The sequence below is a fragment of the Eretmochelys imbricata genome, chromosome 7 (assembly GCF_965152235.1).
Source record: "Eretmochelys imbricata isolate rEreImb1 chromosome 7, rEreImb1.hap1, whole genome shotgun sequence".
Classification (NCBI taxonomy): domain Eukaryota; kingdom Metazoa; phylum Chordata; order Testudines; family Cheloniidae; genus Eretmochelys; species Eretmochelys imbricata.
Genome location: NC_135578.1, coordinates 79,827,058 through 79,846,038, shown reverse-complemented (window position 1 = coordinate 79,846,038; position 18,981 = coordinate 79,827,058).

Here is an 18,981-nt window from a genome sequence, read left to right as displayed (position 1 = left end):
ATTCTGGACTGACATCGAACAACACGCTTCCCCTACATTCAACCACTGATGAACTGTGCCATAAAGTGAAGCACTTGTGATTTGGGAGCAACACCTGGCCATGGTTCTGTATCAGGAGATCTCAGCTGATAGTAAATTTTTGCAAGTGGACAGTTTGCAGAGGTCTGAATGCTCTGTCCGTCTCAGCCAGGTTTGAGCAATGAGGATAATTCTGCCCTGATCTCGCTTGAGCTTGAGAATGACTGTGGGAACGTGTGGGCTCCATGGAAACAGGAAAAAATGTCCAGTATTGATCCTGTGCTGTGACCCATCCTGGAACAAAACCATGAACACCTCCTTTTCACAGTCACAACAGATCTATGGGCACGAAACCCCCTATATAGAATACCCACACTAGAATGTTCATGTTGAGGGACTATTTATGGTCTACACTGAAGAACTTGATAAGACAATCTGCCAGGTCATTCTGAACCCCTGACAGGTGTGGTACCTAGAGAGTGACCAAATTCCAAATGCACCAGTCCCACAGCTTGACTGACTCCTGATGGAAACCATCTGATCTTGCATGCCCTTGTTTGTTCACATAAAAACACTGCTGTAGTGTTGTTGATAAGCATCTGGATAGTCTTGCCCTGAATGTGAGGCAGGAATTGCTGACATTCACAGAATAGTCACAATACATACACAATTTGAGGACATTTATGTGTACCTGGCTTCATGGGCAGACCACAAACTTTGAGCTCAAAGACCACTAAAGATGTCCTCCTCCCACCCATAGCTGAGGCATCTATTACCAAAGTCAAGGCCTTGAGAGGGGAAGGAAAAGGAACTCCCCTGCACAGGTTTTCTTGGGTCATCTCTGACCTAGTGGATGATCCAATACCCTGTCTGGAATGTATCCTATCTTGTCTAGATGATGAATCTGAGGGTAATAAACCAAATTAAGCCATGCCTGCAATGCTCTTATATGCAGCCCGGCGTGAGGTGACATAGGTACATGCTGCCATATGACCTAAGAGTTAAATAATTTCTCACAGTGGTCTGAGGATGGTCCTCGAGGGATGCACTGAGGTCCTGTATAGTATGAAATCGGCCAGAGCTTCCTTGCCTCTTCCCAGAAGTCAAATCCAGCACTGCTCCAATGAATTCTATAGTCTGCAAAAGCAATAAAGTCAACTTTAGTTGTTTGTTCAATTTCAGGCACAGGATGTTGAACAGACACAGAATCCAATGGACAGCAACCTATACCTGATGTCTGGAAGGACTATAAACCAACCAGTCATCCAGGTAAGGATACATGTGGAGGTCTCTTTTGTCAAGGTAGGCTGCCATTACTGCCATGTCCTTGGTAAAGACCTCCAGTGCTGATAACAGGTCAAAGGGCAAGATGGTGAATTGATAATGGTCATCTTCTATAAATGATCTCAGGAACCTCCTGTGGGCAAGATGGCTCACCACATGGAAGTGGACAAACGAAGTCAAAAGCAGCATATCAGTCTCCCAGCTCTAGGGAAGCAATAATCATAGAGAGGGACACCATTTGCAACTTTATCTTCTTGATGCATTTGTTGAGGTTCTGAAGGTCTAGGATGTATCTGAGCCCTCCTCCAGCTTTGGGTATTAGGAAATATTGGGAATAAAACCCCCTTCCAGGTGAAAAGGGGGCACCTCTTCTAACACCAAAGAACATAGAGTCTCCATTTCTTGTTTTTGCAGAGTTGTGAGGGGGTCCCTGAAAAGGTATTGATTAGAGGGATGGAAGGGTGGGGTAAAAAGGAACTGGAGGATACATCCTGATTCCACCATGCCCAGCACCCACATGTCTGAGGTGATGGACTACCAGGCATGTAAGAAATGGAAGGTTTCAGAACATCTTGTAGCCCTTGGGGGTGGTAGCTGACTAATCCAGTGCCAGGGCATCATTCAAAGATTATAAGGTCATGCCTGGTGCCATCTGTCCTTCACCCTAGGTTTGTGACATCAGAGCCACCCACTCCTGGCATTAATCTCAGGGACACAGCTGGGACAGGTCCAGTCTCTCTTGCTGGACCACAATGTTTGCTACCAGTGGTCCTAGTTCTCAGACTGGGTTGGTATCGCGCTTCACACTAAGCCATGGGTATATGTTTCTTGTCCCCATGGGCTAGACAGAAACTGCAGAGTCCTGCAACCTGGCTGGGGAAAGCAATTGACTTTCCTGTGAGTCAGAAGACAAGATAGCATAATTCTCTGGGAAGTGTGGTGCTCACCCTGAAGGCATAGGGGAAGCCTGACAACATGATGGAAACATCCAAGTCACTGGGTCCAGAAACCTGGATGGCATATCAGGGGTGAACACAGCTCTTGTAGCCACAAGAGCTCAGCCCTGGCACTATAGCCTGGAGCGGTGGAGTGCCTACAGATCGGTGTGGTGGTGAACAAGCAGATACCATTGCTGAAGGCAACATGATAGCCAGTATCAGTCAGGCTTCTACCAGGTACCACACTAGCCAGTGATTGTTTCAACTGCTTCGGTACCAACGAGACTAGAACAGATACAATGGAATTTGGTGAAGCCTCTATCACAGCTGGGTCCTCTCGGCTGGTACTGGCTCCAGTGCTCAGGGAATTTTTCCTAAGTTTTGAGACACCCTGGTAATCTTATAAGGCCATGAAGTTGGACCTGGGGATGGCAACCTTCACCTCTTCTCCTTGAAAGACTGGCACTCTGATTCTGATCTGTCTCTGTTTCGCCCAGATGAGGAAGCCGTAGACCTGAGCGAACTCTCAGCTGTTTTGAAGTCAATGCCAGAGCAGAATTCAACAATCTCTAGTCCCCCAAAGGCCCAGATGCCTGGATGTCTGAGTCTGGCCTCACTGCCTGCTCCAGGAGGAAAGCCCTCTGGTGTACCTCCCTTAAGTACTGTGTCTGCTTTGAGAAGGACCTGTAGATTTCACAGAATGCCGGGTGGAGAGTTTTTTACAAGGCAGAACCGATACTACTTGAGTCCATCTTTCACCTGCATAACTGCCTTGCAGAATGGGCAGTTCTGAAATTCCAGGGACTTGCCATGGTGGCTCATGCCACTGTCACCATAAGGAAGGGATTCCTTTCCTCAGAGAGTTCCACAGACTACCTAACTAAACTTGTCACTGCAGTATTGAAGTAGAGGTAAAATCCTGAAGAGAGTTGCTCTGACACATACCACAGATGGTAAAGTAGGAACTAGGATGTGGCAGGGCTCCTACACTCTTTAAATCCTTGCAGAATGCAAGAGGAGAGGAAGGGCACATGTGCTACCCTGACAGATACTGCTAACTAAAAAATTCTCTGCCGTATGTGCCCACACCAACTGTGAAGTCTGTAGACAGACTTGCACTCAAAGAGAAATGTTTGTTTTGCACTTCTTCTTCTTCAGCGCTTAGGCGAATGATTGGCTGTAACGATCGTTCACCATCTGGTCCATTCCCGGTCAGCCGCAAGGGCTTGACGGCCCGAGAATCCAACATCGGAACAGACTCGATGCACCCATGTAATAGGGGATCTGCCTCTGGGCCGCCTCCACCCCTTGGTTGGTAGAATTTTATCCTGGATGTTACAAGCCACCTGGAGAACGGCATTCGCTGGAACATCTTGTGGCATTCTCGTGACATGTCTGAAAAGCGTAAGACACAGTCTGCGGACAATGGCCCCAGTAGTCTGTTTGTTTTGCACTCCTCTTTTCAAATATAAAGTGTGATTAAGAAAAAAAATTGAACATCAAAAATATACCTGACTTTAGGTGAAACTTAATATTTCCCACTTCTGCCTACAGCAAACTTTATAACCAAGATAAAATGTCTTAGAATGATGGAAAATGAATAAAAAACAACACTGCTGGGTGTTATAAGCAAGAAAAAATTGGTGCAAGATAGGCATGACCAAATTCTTCTGACAAAAGGGCCACTTTCTGTTCTCAGTTCAATAGTATAAATCTTCTATTGACAATGTAATGTGGAATTCTATGGAAATACTCCTGATTTAGAACAGTACAGCTGAAAACAAAATTTGACCCTTTGGCTCCACACCACCAATGTCCCAAGGCTGCTCCCCTCTCTCACACACTCTGAACAGCCTCAATCAACTGACTCTTAACTTACACAGTACACTCTCTCTCTCTCTCCTTTTTTCAGTCTCTGTTCCTATTCACCTGTGACAAAGAAAGGAGTGTATGGAAGCCAACGACTGCATGCTACAATGTGTCACACCTGCGTTCCAAGTGCATTGTGTATATAATTGAAAATTAATCTACAGTGCCGAGTACTGTAGTGCAATGGTTCTCAATCTTTCCAGACTACTGTACCCCTTTCAGGAGCCTGATTTGTCTTGTGTACCCTAAGTTTCACCTCACTTAAAAACTCGGGCTTTGCGGGCATGGGCTTCAGCTTTCTGCCCTGGGCTCCAGAGAGTCTAACACTGGCCCTGATGACCCCATTAAAACAAACTCACCCATAGTTTGAGAACCACGGATAGTATAGAGAATAGTATAAACAAAATCATTGTCTGTATGAAATTTTAGTTTGTACTGAGTTTTCTAGTGCCTTTTATGTAACCTGTTGTAAAACCAGGCAAATATCAAAATGAGTTGATGTATCCCCTGAAAGACTTCTGCGTTGAGAATCACTGCTGCAGTGATAATGAAAGCTTATGCTCAAATACATTGGTTAGTCTCTAAGGTGCCACAAGTACTCCTTTTCTTTCTTCACTGCTGCAGTGTGTCACATTAAACTAAGTGGTAGAAAACAACAAGCTATCAAGTCCTCAAAACAACTTTAATAGGATGGTAACTACTGATGATACTTTAGAGTCAGTTTGCTTGTTGTAAGTAATGGCTACAATGCAAAAATAGCATGTGATATTACTCAAAGGATAAAGTAAGGGGATCCCTGATCATGTATGGTCAAATTCTGTGATGTTGTAAGGTATTCAATGGTAAATCACCATGAGTGTACGTTGGCATAATTAATGCACCATAGGTGAAGTTGTAGTAACCAATGAGAGTGTATCAGATGATGGGCAAATAATAGCCTGTCCCCTCTCCTTTATCTTATGTACTCATTCATGCTCCTATTGGTTATTTCTCTAGCTACACCCTTCTCTTCTGATCACTCAGAGTATAAAATACATCAGTAATTTGATGTATGTGTTCATGTATCCTCGAAATTTGGCCCTTGAGAAGAAGGAGTGAGATGAACTGCTGAATGGTATAGAAACAGACTATAATTTCATAGCCCAGTAAACTGTATGACACAAGAATGCAATGTATGAGCATAAGCCTCCGATGAGGTTGTTTCAATCCAGATTGTCCAATATCAAGTTTTTGTAACTTTAAATGCAACTCCAAAAGTTGGATCTGGGGATGGCAACCTTCACCTCTCCTAACAACAAGGTTTAAGCTAGATAAATTAGCTGGACTTGGAGTTTGCTAATGGAAAGCATCAATAAGATCAGGTGGAATTCTGTTATAGCACATTGTCTAATGCCCTCATACTAGGGAAACATACAGCAGACAATATTCTAAAGAAGAGTTGAAAGGCACCAGTTTTTATTTATTAAAATAGGAATTGTATATTTGTTTTGACAAAGGAACCTGTTCCTTTTAACAAATGGTTTGGGGAATTGAGCACAATGTGTGGGTACAGAGTATCTGTTAATGGTTTACACTTCAAATCCATTTCTGACTTGTAAGGGTATTTAGGCCATTGTTTCTTACTGGAATACTTTATTGTGCTAGAAACAAGAGGTTTCTGTCTCTTTAATCCTTGGATGGTTAAGGTTTTGATTAATTGATTATTGCTGGGGCTTGAGTCAACATTCACAGTAGGTGAAAGATTCATTACGTTCCTGGGCATGGTCCCTTTAAGAATGCTAAGCGAGCAGGGGCCCTGAGCAGGAAGTAGGCTATTGACAGACCTGTTCTGGACAAATAAATTTGTGTTTACCAAATGCATGTTGAGCCTTTTTGTTCTGTATTAATCACAGGAAACATAATATTGACAATGAGGATAATGACTATCACTTTTTCATTACCAGGAGATCCAATATTACAATGGAATCAATGGTTGAATGCCTTACTGATATATAATACCTGTTAGCTGTCATCCTAAAACACTTAAGAGATGAACACAAATGTATCCCTTTGATCCATTGCTTCAGACTTGAAGGCCAATGCAATTTGCAAACTTGGGGCAGAGTTATATAAAAAATGTCATGGCAACTCATTCTAGGGATCTGCTCCAGTTCAAATTTCTCTAGTGAGGCTAGGTAGCAAGGAAATAATACGGCGGTTTGTTTTGGCCCCCTGTGAATTGATGATGCCTTGTAATTCTGAGATTGTGAGATCAGCTAGTAAGAAGCCAACTGATAAAAAGAAGTAGTCGACACCTATATTTGTGAATGCTTTCTATTGGACTCCCTCATCATCTTCAGGTCAGTGGATATGGATGCATATATTAACTTGGGGAGGGTGCCCTAGAATCTTATTTAGACAAGGAACCCATGTATTCTATAATTCTGTACTAATAGAATCTGCTTCAGTTGTTGCAAAATTAAACACAAGAATCTAAACTTTTGTATCCAAATGAAACTTCTAATCCTTATTGCTGAAAACCATGTTGCATAAAAATCTTTCAAATCACAAGTAAACTGGTACTGTGTTTTTTTCCTGAGTTTGAAGAAAATCTGAAATAATTTAGATGTGAAGCATCCCCTCTCATCTCAACTTCAATCTGAGACATGGCATTTTAACTATCAATGCTTAACTATTCCACCTGTAACAGAATCATCCAAATAATGTGTTCATCCAAAAATCCCAAACCCACAGGTCTTTCTGGATGCCAACTGCTCAAAACTGTCCTTTACCCAGTGGCCAAAAGCTCCAGCTACCAACTAGACAATTTCTATAATGAAACTGCAGAATATCAACAGAACTGGCTGAAACTTGGAATTTCCGGTTTGTGGGAAATTTTGACACTTTGAAATTCACCATGAACAAGAAATTACATAAAATTTGTGTGCTGGAGAACACTGATAGATGGTATTTCTGAAGTGAAATATTCTGGTTGGGACACTAGCAACTGCTAACTGAAATTGACAAGATTCTTGTCAGTATCACCGATGCTATTCAGTGGTGGGCACAAAGGAAACTGACTATCATGTTAATTTCAGACAGCAGTTGCCAGAGTTTCCAGGATTTGTAGCTCCAGAACAACCCTGGCATGCAGACTGCCCTGGGGCAAGTGTCCCCTGGGCTTCCAGTTTCCTGGGCCAGCTGTCTCACCACTGTAACCTGGCCCATGGTTCATTGAACCCCATACTTTTCTGGAAACATTTCAAGTTCAACAAATCAGCATTTTCTAATGGAAACCTGTTATGTCAGAAAATTCCCAATCAGCTCTAGTTGTCAACACAAACATTTGAAGCGTGTTGAGACTCCTAAACTAAACAACATCAGGATACTGTGCCAATATTCATTTTCATATTTAAGTCAATAAAGCTCTCGTTTTTAGTTTTCCTGAAATTGTTGCAAATTTCCAGTTTCCTGAACTTGCATTGCCATCAAAGTCAGGGGTCTTGCTGTTGAATAGAAATCTAGCTTGCCACAAAGTACATAAGGCCCTAGATATATAGTCTAATTTTTTCTTGTTTGTTTATAAGCTGCTTTTGCTTAGAGGCATCCATGATTATATAGGAGTTGTTCATATAATTCTGATTCCAACTGAGAGACTAGAGAAAAAACAAAGATCTATGTCTAAGAGTAAAAACAAGAATTGAGTAAGAGCCTTGTTTTAAACGTATACATCAGCATCAGATTTGTTTCTGACAAATGTTATTTCTTAGCTTTGACTAACCTCTCTCACATGTAATTCCAAAAATGTGTAAAATGTGTCATCTTACTGTGTGAAAAGAATAAAGTTTATGTTGTGTGAAATAATTCTGCTATTGGAAGCTCAACTTTAAAGTTACAAACCTGACCCAAAATAAACTAGTGTAATTTTTGCATCCTTGGTTACTCAGTGACTCTTGGGATGCACATGGGGAGATAAAATATGGTGGGAAGAGACCGTTGTCCAAACAGATACCTAGAATTCAACAGCCAATATCAATCCCACTTACCAACCTGTGGTTCTATCTATTGTTAACAAATTGTATAGTCAATGCCTTGACCATACTGTGGTTCGTTATGAAATATATATTCAAGAGGCCAAATAACCAGTGTCAGTCAGGTTGATTGCTCCAGGCCAGTACTAATAATATAGCACAGGGAAAAGGTTCTATATGATACCAGCCTCCAGAAAGCAGTCTCCTGCAGCACTGTCACATTTACCTTACACAGAAGGTGTGTTCCCAAAGTTAGACATTTCAGCTGGTATTGTTTATGATGATTTTACAAGTTTCACATCATTAAAATCCAGCCCATTTGTTTCAGTTCCCTAACTCGTTGCTCTGTTCCTTCCTTAGCCTTCTTTTTTTTTTAAAAAAAAAAGAATACTACTAGCATTTCGGTATTGGTTCATGAAGGCACTTCTCTGGCTTGTTCTAAGACACAGAAATATACCTTGATTTTGATCAGTTTCCTACCTGCTTATGCCAAATTCTTATTACAGCATATGTAAGGCGTTATGGTATACTTAGCATAAGTGACCAGAATTATAGTGTAAGCTAATTTAGGTTATGTCACTATCACAATAGTTGTGCTTATTGTTAGTAGTGCTTAATGCGTACACACAAACATATATATGGTATCAATAATACATATTAATATGATGTGTGTGTATATTTATATATAGCTAGCGGATAATCAGGTTAGCAGAGAGAATCCGAAGATGTGGTGTTTAGATCTGGATACAAGTTATGTCTAGGCTATAATTTGGAGGTTTTTTTCCAAGATGTTCAAGGGAGGGGGTACAAGGGAGAAGTATTCTCCCAAGTTTATAGCTTCCAATGGCTTAAAACTTGAACATGGAAATCTTGCAAAAAATTTCTGGAGTACATGCAGCTAGGAAAGGAGTGTATCTGTGATGTGCTATTAGCTCCTTACCAAGTTACCATTAGAGACTGACTTAATTGGCCATGTGGAGTTGACAGCTGGGAGAAATCAGAACTAATCTTGCAGTTGATTACCTTTTTACTTCCCAACCCTACATGTCAATTGCAGAAAAGAGAGGAAGAGAGCTCCTCAGAATCCCCCAGATGAAAATTACCTTAGGGATACTTCTGAAGTCCTTCTCTTTCCTCTCCATGTAGGTGTTCCATGAAGTTTTCAGCATCTGCGCTATGCTCAATTTTGCATTTCTTAGGTCCAAAATTGTACAGTGAGCAAGAGTAAAAGGAATCCTTAGGGCTTCGTTTACATGGAGAGTTGGGGCACAGCAAGCTAGAGTGTGAATGTACAGCACTGCCATGCACGAAGTTAATAGGTGGACCTTGCTTCTATGCATTACAAGTTCCACAGTGCAATTTTATCTATTGCTGTTTGAACCATTAGCATATCTCTGTGTGTACATGATGGCCACATGGTGACTTTAGGGTATGTCTACACTATGAAATTAGGTCCATTTTATAGAAATTGATTTTAGACAGTCAACTGCGTACGTCCCCACTAAGCGCATAAGTTGGCAGAGTGCGTCCTCACTACCATGGCTAGCATCGACTTACAAAGCAGTGCACTGTGGGTAGCTATTCCACAGTTCCCGCAGTCTCCACTGCCCATTGGAATTCTGAGTTAAGTGCCCAATGCCTGATTGAGCAAAAACATTGTCGCGGGTGGTTTCGGGTACATGTCATCAGTCGCCCCTCCCTCTGTGAAAGCAACTGCAGACAGTCGTTTCACGCCTCTTTTCCTGGGTTACCCATGCAGACGCCATACCATAGCAAGCATGGAGCCTGCTCAGCTCACCATCACCATTGCTGTTGTGAGAACTGTAAACACCTCACGCATTATCCTGGACTATATGCAGAACTGGGCTAAGAGATGCCAGCACAAGGAGAATTTTGATGAGGACATGGACACAGACATTCCTGAAAGCATGGGCTGTGGCAATTGGAACATCCTGGTGGCAGTGGGGCAGCTTGCTACAGTGAAACGCTGATTCTGGGCCAGGAAAACAAGCACAGACTGGTGGGACCGCATAGTGTTGCAGGTATGGGATGATTCACAGTGGCTGCGAAACTTTCACATGTGTAAGGCCACTTTCCTGGAACTCTGTCAGTTGCTTTCCCCCACCCTGAATCACAGGAATACCAAGGTGAGAGCTGCCCTGAGAGTTTAGAAGAGAGTGGCAACAGCCCTGTGGAAGCTTCCAACGCCAGACTGCTACCGGTCAGTTGGGAATCAGTTTGGAGTGGGCAAGTCTACTCTGGGGGTTGCTGTGATCCAAGTAGCCAATGTAATCATTGACGTTCTGTTATCAAGGGTAGTGACTCTGGGAAATGTGCAGGTCATACTGGATGGCTTTGCTGCAATGGGGTTCCCTAACTGTGGTGGGGTGATAGATGGAATGCATATCCCCATCTTGGCACCAGACCACCTTGCCAACCAGTACATAAACCGCAAGAGGTACTTCTCAATGGTGCTGCAAGCACTGGTGGATCACAAGGGACATTTCACCGACGACAATGTGGGATGGCCGGGAAAGGAGCATGACACTCACATATTTAGGAACTCTGGGCTGTTTGAGCAGCTGCAAGAATGGTATTACTTCCCAGACCAGAAAATTACATTGGGGATGTTGAAATGCCAATAGTTATCCTTGGGGACCCAGCCTACCCCTTGCTCCCATGGCTCATGAAGCCATACATAGGCAGCCTGGACAGTAGTAAGGAGCAGTTCAACTGTAGGCTGAGCAAGTGCAGAATGGTGGTAGAATGTGCCTTTGGATGTTTAAAAGCTCGCTGATGCTGTTTGCTGACTAGGTCAGACCTCAGCACAACCAACATTCCCATTGTTATTGCTGCTTGCTGTGTGCTCCATAATATCAGAGAGTAAGGGGGAAGATGTTTATGGTGGGGTGGTAAGTTGAGGCAAATCACCTGGCGTCCACTTTTGAGCAGCCAGACACCAGGGCGATTAGAAGAGCACAGCTAGGCATGCTGCGCATCAGAGAGGCTTTGAAAACCAGTTTCATGACGCGCCAGGCTAGAGTGTGTCAGTTGTGTGTGTTTCTCCTTGATGCAAACCCGCCCCCTTTGTTGATTTTAATTCCCTACAAGCCAACCACCCTTGCCCCTTTGAAATAAAGTAACTATTGTTTTGAAACCGTGCATTCTTTCTTTATTAATGTAAAAAAAAAAAAAAAAAAGATAATGGACAAGGTAGCCCGGGTGGGGTGTGGGAGGAGGGAAGGACAAGGTCACCTTGTTTATTGTAGTCACACTAACAATCAAACTGTTTGAATGATTGCTTGGGCCATCCTCTGGAGTGGAGTGGCTGGGTGCCCAGAGTCTCCCCCACCCTCCACAAGTTCTTGGGCATCTGGGTGAGGCGGATATGGAACTTGGGGAGGAGGGCAGGCAGTTATACAGTGGATGTAGCAGGGCACTGTGCTCTTGTTGGCTTTCCTGCAGCTCTAACAGACACTTCATCATGTCTGTTTGCTCCCCCATTAGCCTCAGCATCACGTCCTTCCTCCGCTCTTCACGCTCACTTAATTCTTTCCTAGCCTCTGCCACTGAATGCGTCCATGCATTAAGCTGTGCCCTATCATTGTAGGAGGACTACATGAGCTCGGCCAACATGTCATCGCGAGTGCGGTTTTTTTGCCTTCTAATCTGCGACCTCAGGGACGGAGATGATAGGAGGAGCGTAGAAACATTTGCACCTGGTTGGAGATAAAAAGAGAGTAAAATTTAAGATAATACATTTCTCTGAGAACAAAAAAGGGAGACTCTTTCATAGTGAATCAAGCAATTCACAGCAGACAGCACATGTGCTTTAGGTACAAGATTGCATTTTGCCTTTTATATTGAGCGCCTGCCGGTATGGTGACATCACGCACACACGGCTGGGCAACAGAATTTGGTTTCCAGGCAGCCATGGTAAGCCTTTTGGTACGCAGGGTTGGCTTCTTACACCTTCATAACATGTAGGAATGTTTTCAAACTGCAGCGCCCTCCTTTCCCAAAGCAAGCTATGGGTTGGGTTTCACATTTAAAAGGAGGGGCTGCGGTTTTCGGGTGGATGTGCAGCACACAACTCCCCCCACCCCTTCACGTGACTATTCTATGGGATGATCCCTTCTCCCCTCCCCCAGCCACGTGGCTATTCTCTGGGATTATCCCTTTTAGCCAAGCGCAAACTGCCCCGCATGAACAGGGTCCTTTTACTGTTCCCTTACAAAAATTTCCCTATTTCAACCAGGGGACGATGAATGATATCACTCTACTGAGGCTAACACAGAAAGATATAGACCGAATGTTGCTTGAAAGTGACCAAAACCCAGGACCATTCGCTGCCATGCTTTGTGCTACAGTGATTCCAGAATACTTGCTACTGGCTTGGCGTGATAAAGTGTCCTACTGTGGAGGCCGAAATAAGGCAGCCCTCCCCAGAAACCCTCTGGAAAGGCTTTCAGAATATCTCCAGGAGAGCTTCATGGAGATGTCCCTGGAGGATTCCCACTCCATTCCCAGACATGTGAACAGACTTTTCCAGTAGCTGTACTGGCTGTGAATGCATCTCAATTCTTCAGGGCAAATCAAACATTAAACACTATTGCTTTTAAACCCTGTACTGTAGTTACAAATGTGCACTCACCAGAGGAGCCTTCTCTGGCTTCAGGGTCAGGGATCCCACCTTGGGAGAGTATTGGCTCCAGGGTGATGAAAAGGTCCTGGCTGCTGGGGAGAAGGGATTCACAGTTTGCGTGCTGCGCATTCTTCTCCTCTTCCTCATCCACAAAATCCTCCTCCCTGTTGCATGAGACTCTCCCCTTGCAGGTGTCCACGGACAGTGGTGGGATAGTGGTAGGGTCCCCCCCAGAATGCCATGCAGCTGATCATAGAATCGGCATGTATGGGGGTCTGAGCCAGAGAGACCGTTTGCCTCCTTTGTCTTTTGGTAGGCTTGCCTGAGCTCCTTAACTTTCATGTGGCACTGCTGTGTGTGTCCCTGTTGTAGCCTCTCTCCAACATGCCCTGTGAGATTTTGGCATATATATTTGCATTTCTTCTTTTTGATCGGAATTCAGCCTGCACAAATGCTTTTCCCCATACACCAATCAGATCCAGTGTCTCCCTTTTGGTCCATGCTGGAGCTCGTTTGCGATTCTGGGGGGACTGCACGGTCACCTGTGCTGCTGAGTTCACCACGCTGACCAAACAGGAAATGAAATTCAAACATTCCCAGGACTTTCCTGTGTACCTGGCTAGTGCATCAGAGTTCAAAGTGCTGTCCAGAGCAGTCACAATGGGGCACTCTGGGATAGCTCCTGGAGGCCAATACTGTCGATTTGCATCCGCACTACCCCAAATTCAATCCAGCAAGGTCGATTTTAGTCGTCGGGGAGGAGTACAGAAGTCAATTTTAAGAGCTCTTTTGGTCGACGGAATGGGTTTTGTTGTTTGGACGCAGTCATTTTTAAATAGACCTAACGTGGCTAAATTCAACCTAATCCTGTAGTGTAGACCAGGGCTATGACAGACGTTAGAATGGGGCAAAAATTAAAATTAGTCTCACTCCTTATTCTGTTTGTGAATTGTTCAAGAACAGACTTTGATTTTGAAAATCTTCTCCAGAGTTTAGTTGGCAAACTTTCAATGAGGAAAAACTTCATCTTGTGGATTGTTTGCAAATTGTGTGTTCAATATGTTTATTTTACTGCTGTGTGATTCCACCCCATTAGTCACATGCTCTGGCTTCTTTTTCTGATTGAATGATCTCACCTTCATAATAGGGTGAGTGCTGAAAGAAATCCTTGAGGCGCACTCTCAGGGAAAGGTTGGAGAGCATATTAAGACAATAGACACAACACAGGATAAATAGCCTAGAAAACTGTAGGATCTTTAAAATTGTTCCTTTTTGTTGCATAAGAAATAACATTATATCTGGTTATTTTGTGGACCCCAAATCTAAAAATGTGTTCTTCCTGGATGAAAGGAAAATATATAAACCAGATTTTTGCTGTCTAGCAGACTTAATTCAATTTTATGTAGTCACGTTCACATAAGTAATTGCATATTCATGTACAAGTGTGGTCCTAATGGAATGGCTGTGGTCATTTAACTGACCATGACTCTCTATTCCTCATTAGCTCATACAGAAATATGTTATTGTTTAATATACTTTTCATGTGCCTGGACTGAGTCCACTTGTCTCCGTTTTGCATTGGTATCTCCCATCATTCATCACAGTTGTGAATTTTGGTTACATTTACAGCACTGTTTGTAAAGTATGTGGTTACCTATCCCATCAATCTGATTTATTTGCCCTGCTGCAGGACTCTAGAGACCTGCTGTGTTAAGAATCCAATTTAGCATTATTTCATGTATCTACTAAGATAATTCATTAAGCTCATGTATCTTCTATCACTGTTCACTACAATTACTGCCAGTCACAAAAACAGCAGGTGGTGTGCTAGTGAGCATTCCTTGGTATGTGTCCTTATGGTCTGTTTATAGGTGGACATTTCTCCCCAGGCAATGATCAGCCACCCTTAATATCTGATCATACTTCAGACAGTCTGGTTTATGTTTTAGAACTGGAATGTGTTCAGTGTCTCCAGGCAATGTATCTCTGGCACTTGATCATCATTATTCCTACTAACTGTTTTCCCTTCTCCTGCCTGCTACTGCTTCTCACTTTGAGGACTCAGCTGAATTAGTTTTGAACTCCTTACTGACTTTCTCCCTCTTCTAGCTCCTCTTTCATTCCTGTCACTCTTCTTCCCAAACTCCCAGAGCCAAATGTAGGGGTGTTTAGCCAGGATAGAGGTAGTTTTGTGAGCCCTCCCAGTATGGCTATGCTTATTCACATGTGGTATCACTTGCTCACAAATGAGTAGAGGCTCCACCCCAATCATTTATGAGAGAAATATCCAGCCACAGAGATGTCTGTGGAAGTTCAGGTGTGGTTAAAACTTACACTTTAGGTCCAGCCCACCTTTAATTAAAGACAGGAGCAGATGCAAAGTGAGCTGCAGCACTTCTCCTTTGTCACACTTCTCCCTGTATGGCAACAGGATTCTCTCTAACCCCTGCAGATACTATACATGAATTGTGAAAGTCAGCTCTCCTTTTGTGTATTTAAAAAAAAAAAACATTCTACATCTGCTCATTAGTAATATTCTGCCAGGGACTTCCTTTTCTCTGATCTGATGGACGAACCAGAGCTAGATTTCTTCCATTTAATCAATCTTCTACTTAATCACAGCATTCTCTCTACAATATAGCCTGTTAGGCAGAGATAGCTTGTTTTGTCCCCTCCCCTTGCTTTTTGGCAGCAATAGACCTCTGAGATATAAGCCACAAAGGAGTACACAAATGTTTGGTACTAAAACTGTACATTGTTCAGCTTTTAATGTTAACAACCATGCTCAGTCTCTTAGAATAGGGGGTGGAGAGACAATCCGCTGCATTAATGCTTTTGCCCTAGGTACTACAGTGATTTGAATCTTCTTTTTTCTAGGCCGTAGTAGAAGATTGTGGCAGAACACCTCAGAGATCATTTTAGTGCTTTAAAAAAAGCAGGCTTGAGCCTCTACAGAGAAATAACGTGTGCATTTAAAAATATTTGCTTTCTGTTGGCATTTCTACCATTCCCTGCCACACCCTCTCAATTGCCTCTTTTTATGGGAGACCCTCCTTATTTTTTAACCAGATTTATTTCTGTCCCACACAAAGCTGGTGGTGTTGTTTCTGTTAAATTATTTGCATCAGAAATGCAGGCTTGTTAAGTGACACTGTAGCCAGTGCTAAATAAGTATAAATCTCCCGCAGGGCTTTCTTTTCTTATGTCATTTAGTTTGGAGTCTTTGTGCCTCATGGAGTAGCATGGCCACAGATAAACATGCTGTCTTTGTGAACCATCTATGCTTCTCCTATTCCTTTACCTCCTTGCCAATTCATTCCTCAAGACTACAGGCTTGTCTACATGGAGACTGTGTGCCCAGCAAGCCAAGGTGTTAATGAACAGACCTCCAGCCTACTGCGCACTAAGCGATACCTACTCTGGCCAGTGTTTTGTGTGTGTTTGTTTTGTTTTTGCACTAATTCTCCTTATATATAGTATAGGGAGTATAGTAAAAGTGAACAGCCATAATTAACCAATTTTGTGCAAACTTTTTGAAAGTCTTAATCCTTTACTGTTGGAAAAGCAGCAGGATGATTCTTTTCCCACTTTGCTTAAGTACGTTCACAAGCATCTCCCTTTGGAGTTTTGTATGCAGGAAATCCTGAGATGATCTCTCAGTTATTCTACTATGAAAACTTTGCTCATTATACTTGCTATGGGAATGTCTAATATCTTCATTCCAGAGCCACATATATAGTAATTCCAAGAATAATTACTGTATGTCCAGGTGGATGATGCATAGACACTTTAAGAGTCTGGCAGAAGAAAGGAGAACCTGATTTTCAGAGGCGTATATTCATCCCTGGTACTGCAATGCAGTTTACTGAACAGACTGTTCTTATGGGCTATGTTCTTGCGCTTAATGAGGTGGAATTGTGGGACTAGCCAGCTCTGCATTTTCTAATAATATTATTAGAATGATGTTTATTCCATACATTGACTTTTTATGCTTAAATGTGGCTGGCTGAGTCTCTTAAAACAAGTTGACAGTGTCCTTTAAGCTTTCCAAACTAGGTTTTTTTTTTCAGAGTACCTTTTGTTAGTATAGTTTCTTTTGGTTTAAAAAAAAATATTCCAAACAGTTTTGTTTTATTTTCTGTGTTCATCTTGTACTTGGGGGTCAGGCAGCAGAAGGAAATGCGTGCACGTGCACACACACATATATACACCCTTTACAGCGGTATCTTCTCATGCCCTGAGCCTATACTAGAGGGTATATCTACACTGCAGTCTGGGAGAGGTGCCTGCAGCATGCGTAGCCGTACCTCGGCGAGCTCTGATCTAGCTAGCTCACTAAAAAAATTGCAGCAGCACAGGCAATGGCAGGGGCTAGCCGCCGAACGATGGACCCAGTGTCCTGGATGGGGTTGCCCCTGGGGAGGCCGCTCCATGCTGGCACCTGTGCTGCTACGGCTTAACGACTACGTTTAGCCAGTTCTCTCAATCAAAGCTATCTTGTATTTGTTTCCACATGCTGTAATCAGACCTTTCGACTGTAGTGGAGACCTATCCGGAATGTAGTGATTTTTTTTTTTTTAAAAAGTCTTATTGGGGAAGCATATAACCCTTTTGAAGCTCCTTTCCTATAGAATCTTTGATGTGCTGTACCAGAAGGACATCGAGTCTTCCTCTATTTCACAAATATTTGCAAACTAAGCCCTCGCTGCTGGACATGTGTAACTTAAAGCAGGTGAGTACTCTCACTGACTCCAGTAGGATTATTCACGTATTTCAGGTTAAGCACGTACATTGTTGTTTGCAGAATCTAAATAAATAACTCAGTGGAATGCAATATAAGCCACACTACACTCAATTTTGGTTTCATAGTTTTAAGTTTCTAGAGTGTTGTCAAAACCATGGAATAATATCCCCGAAAGCAAGATTGCTAAGGTTAACAATTTACCGCTTTATGGCAAGTTTTACTTTTTTCCTATTTTCACCTTCCCTTTCCTTTATGTATTGTTTAATTTGATTATTTGTGTGGATAATTGATATTGTGTTATCCAATTTAGGTTTCAATAAAAGGATATTGGTGAATGGACCAATAGGGCAGATGAGCATTAGGACCAACTCAGGAGATGAAGGTGAAGAGTATTCCATGTAAATAAACATAAATCAAACTATTTCAAAACAGTAAAGTTGATATTAAAAAATAACCAGGTAATAAATGTACTGCATAAAACACAGCATGATATATTCTGGAGAGATAGAGGACATTTTTCTCAAAAACTGCAAAGTACTCATGAAAACTAACATTCAAATATACCTAAATACTTGGCAAGTAGATAGCACATTACAACTATGAGCTTCCTTACAAACATTAAAATACTCCCCACAATGCCGCTGTAGGAGAGGGGAGTATTACTCCTGTTTTCATTATTCTCAAAGAGACACAAATGCTAGAGGGTTAGATTCTGCCCTATCCTGTGCTCCACCTCTACTTCACCCCCAGTACCTTTCTGCCCAAGCAGTCCCACTGAAATTAATGGGATTACTCAAGGAATAAGGTGATGATTAACATGAGTAAAGAGGATGGAATTAGGCCCTATACTGAGCCAGTAAACTAACTGGGGCAGAACCCACAGGGCAAGGTCCTTGGGTGTAGCTGAACTTTCTGCTCAGTACAGGACCTGGTGTGCGTAAAGGAGGCTGTACACCGTCTATATGCCCTCCCCACCATCCTACGAGTGTCCAGTATCTAGTCTGGCTCCTGGTGCAAGTTAGAGAACTTTCAGAGGTGCTCTGAGTGCACCCAACTACAGCGGCTCGGAAGGGAGTATAGTGGTGGCCAAGGATCACACAGCACATATTCCTTTTCCCCAGGCTGAAAGGGGACAGGGGGAGAGCTGAATTCTAGGTAAGAATGTAAGCCAGTTGTGCAGCTGCTTTGCACATGAAACAGCCACTGCAAGTAATATGTTTAGTCCATTAGCCCATCTTACCACTAGACCAGTGATTCTCAACCTATTTATTGTTGTAGGCCACATATGCAGCTATGTGTTATGAGGGTGGCATCCATACAATATATATACACTACTATCTGTATGACCCTGAGGAGGTCACATGGGCCATAGCTGTGTGCTGATTGGGCCGCAAGCGGTCTGAGGGCTGAGAAACACTGTTCTAGACTATAAAACTCAGTTGACATGTATAGGAAATGCAGCGATTGATTTAA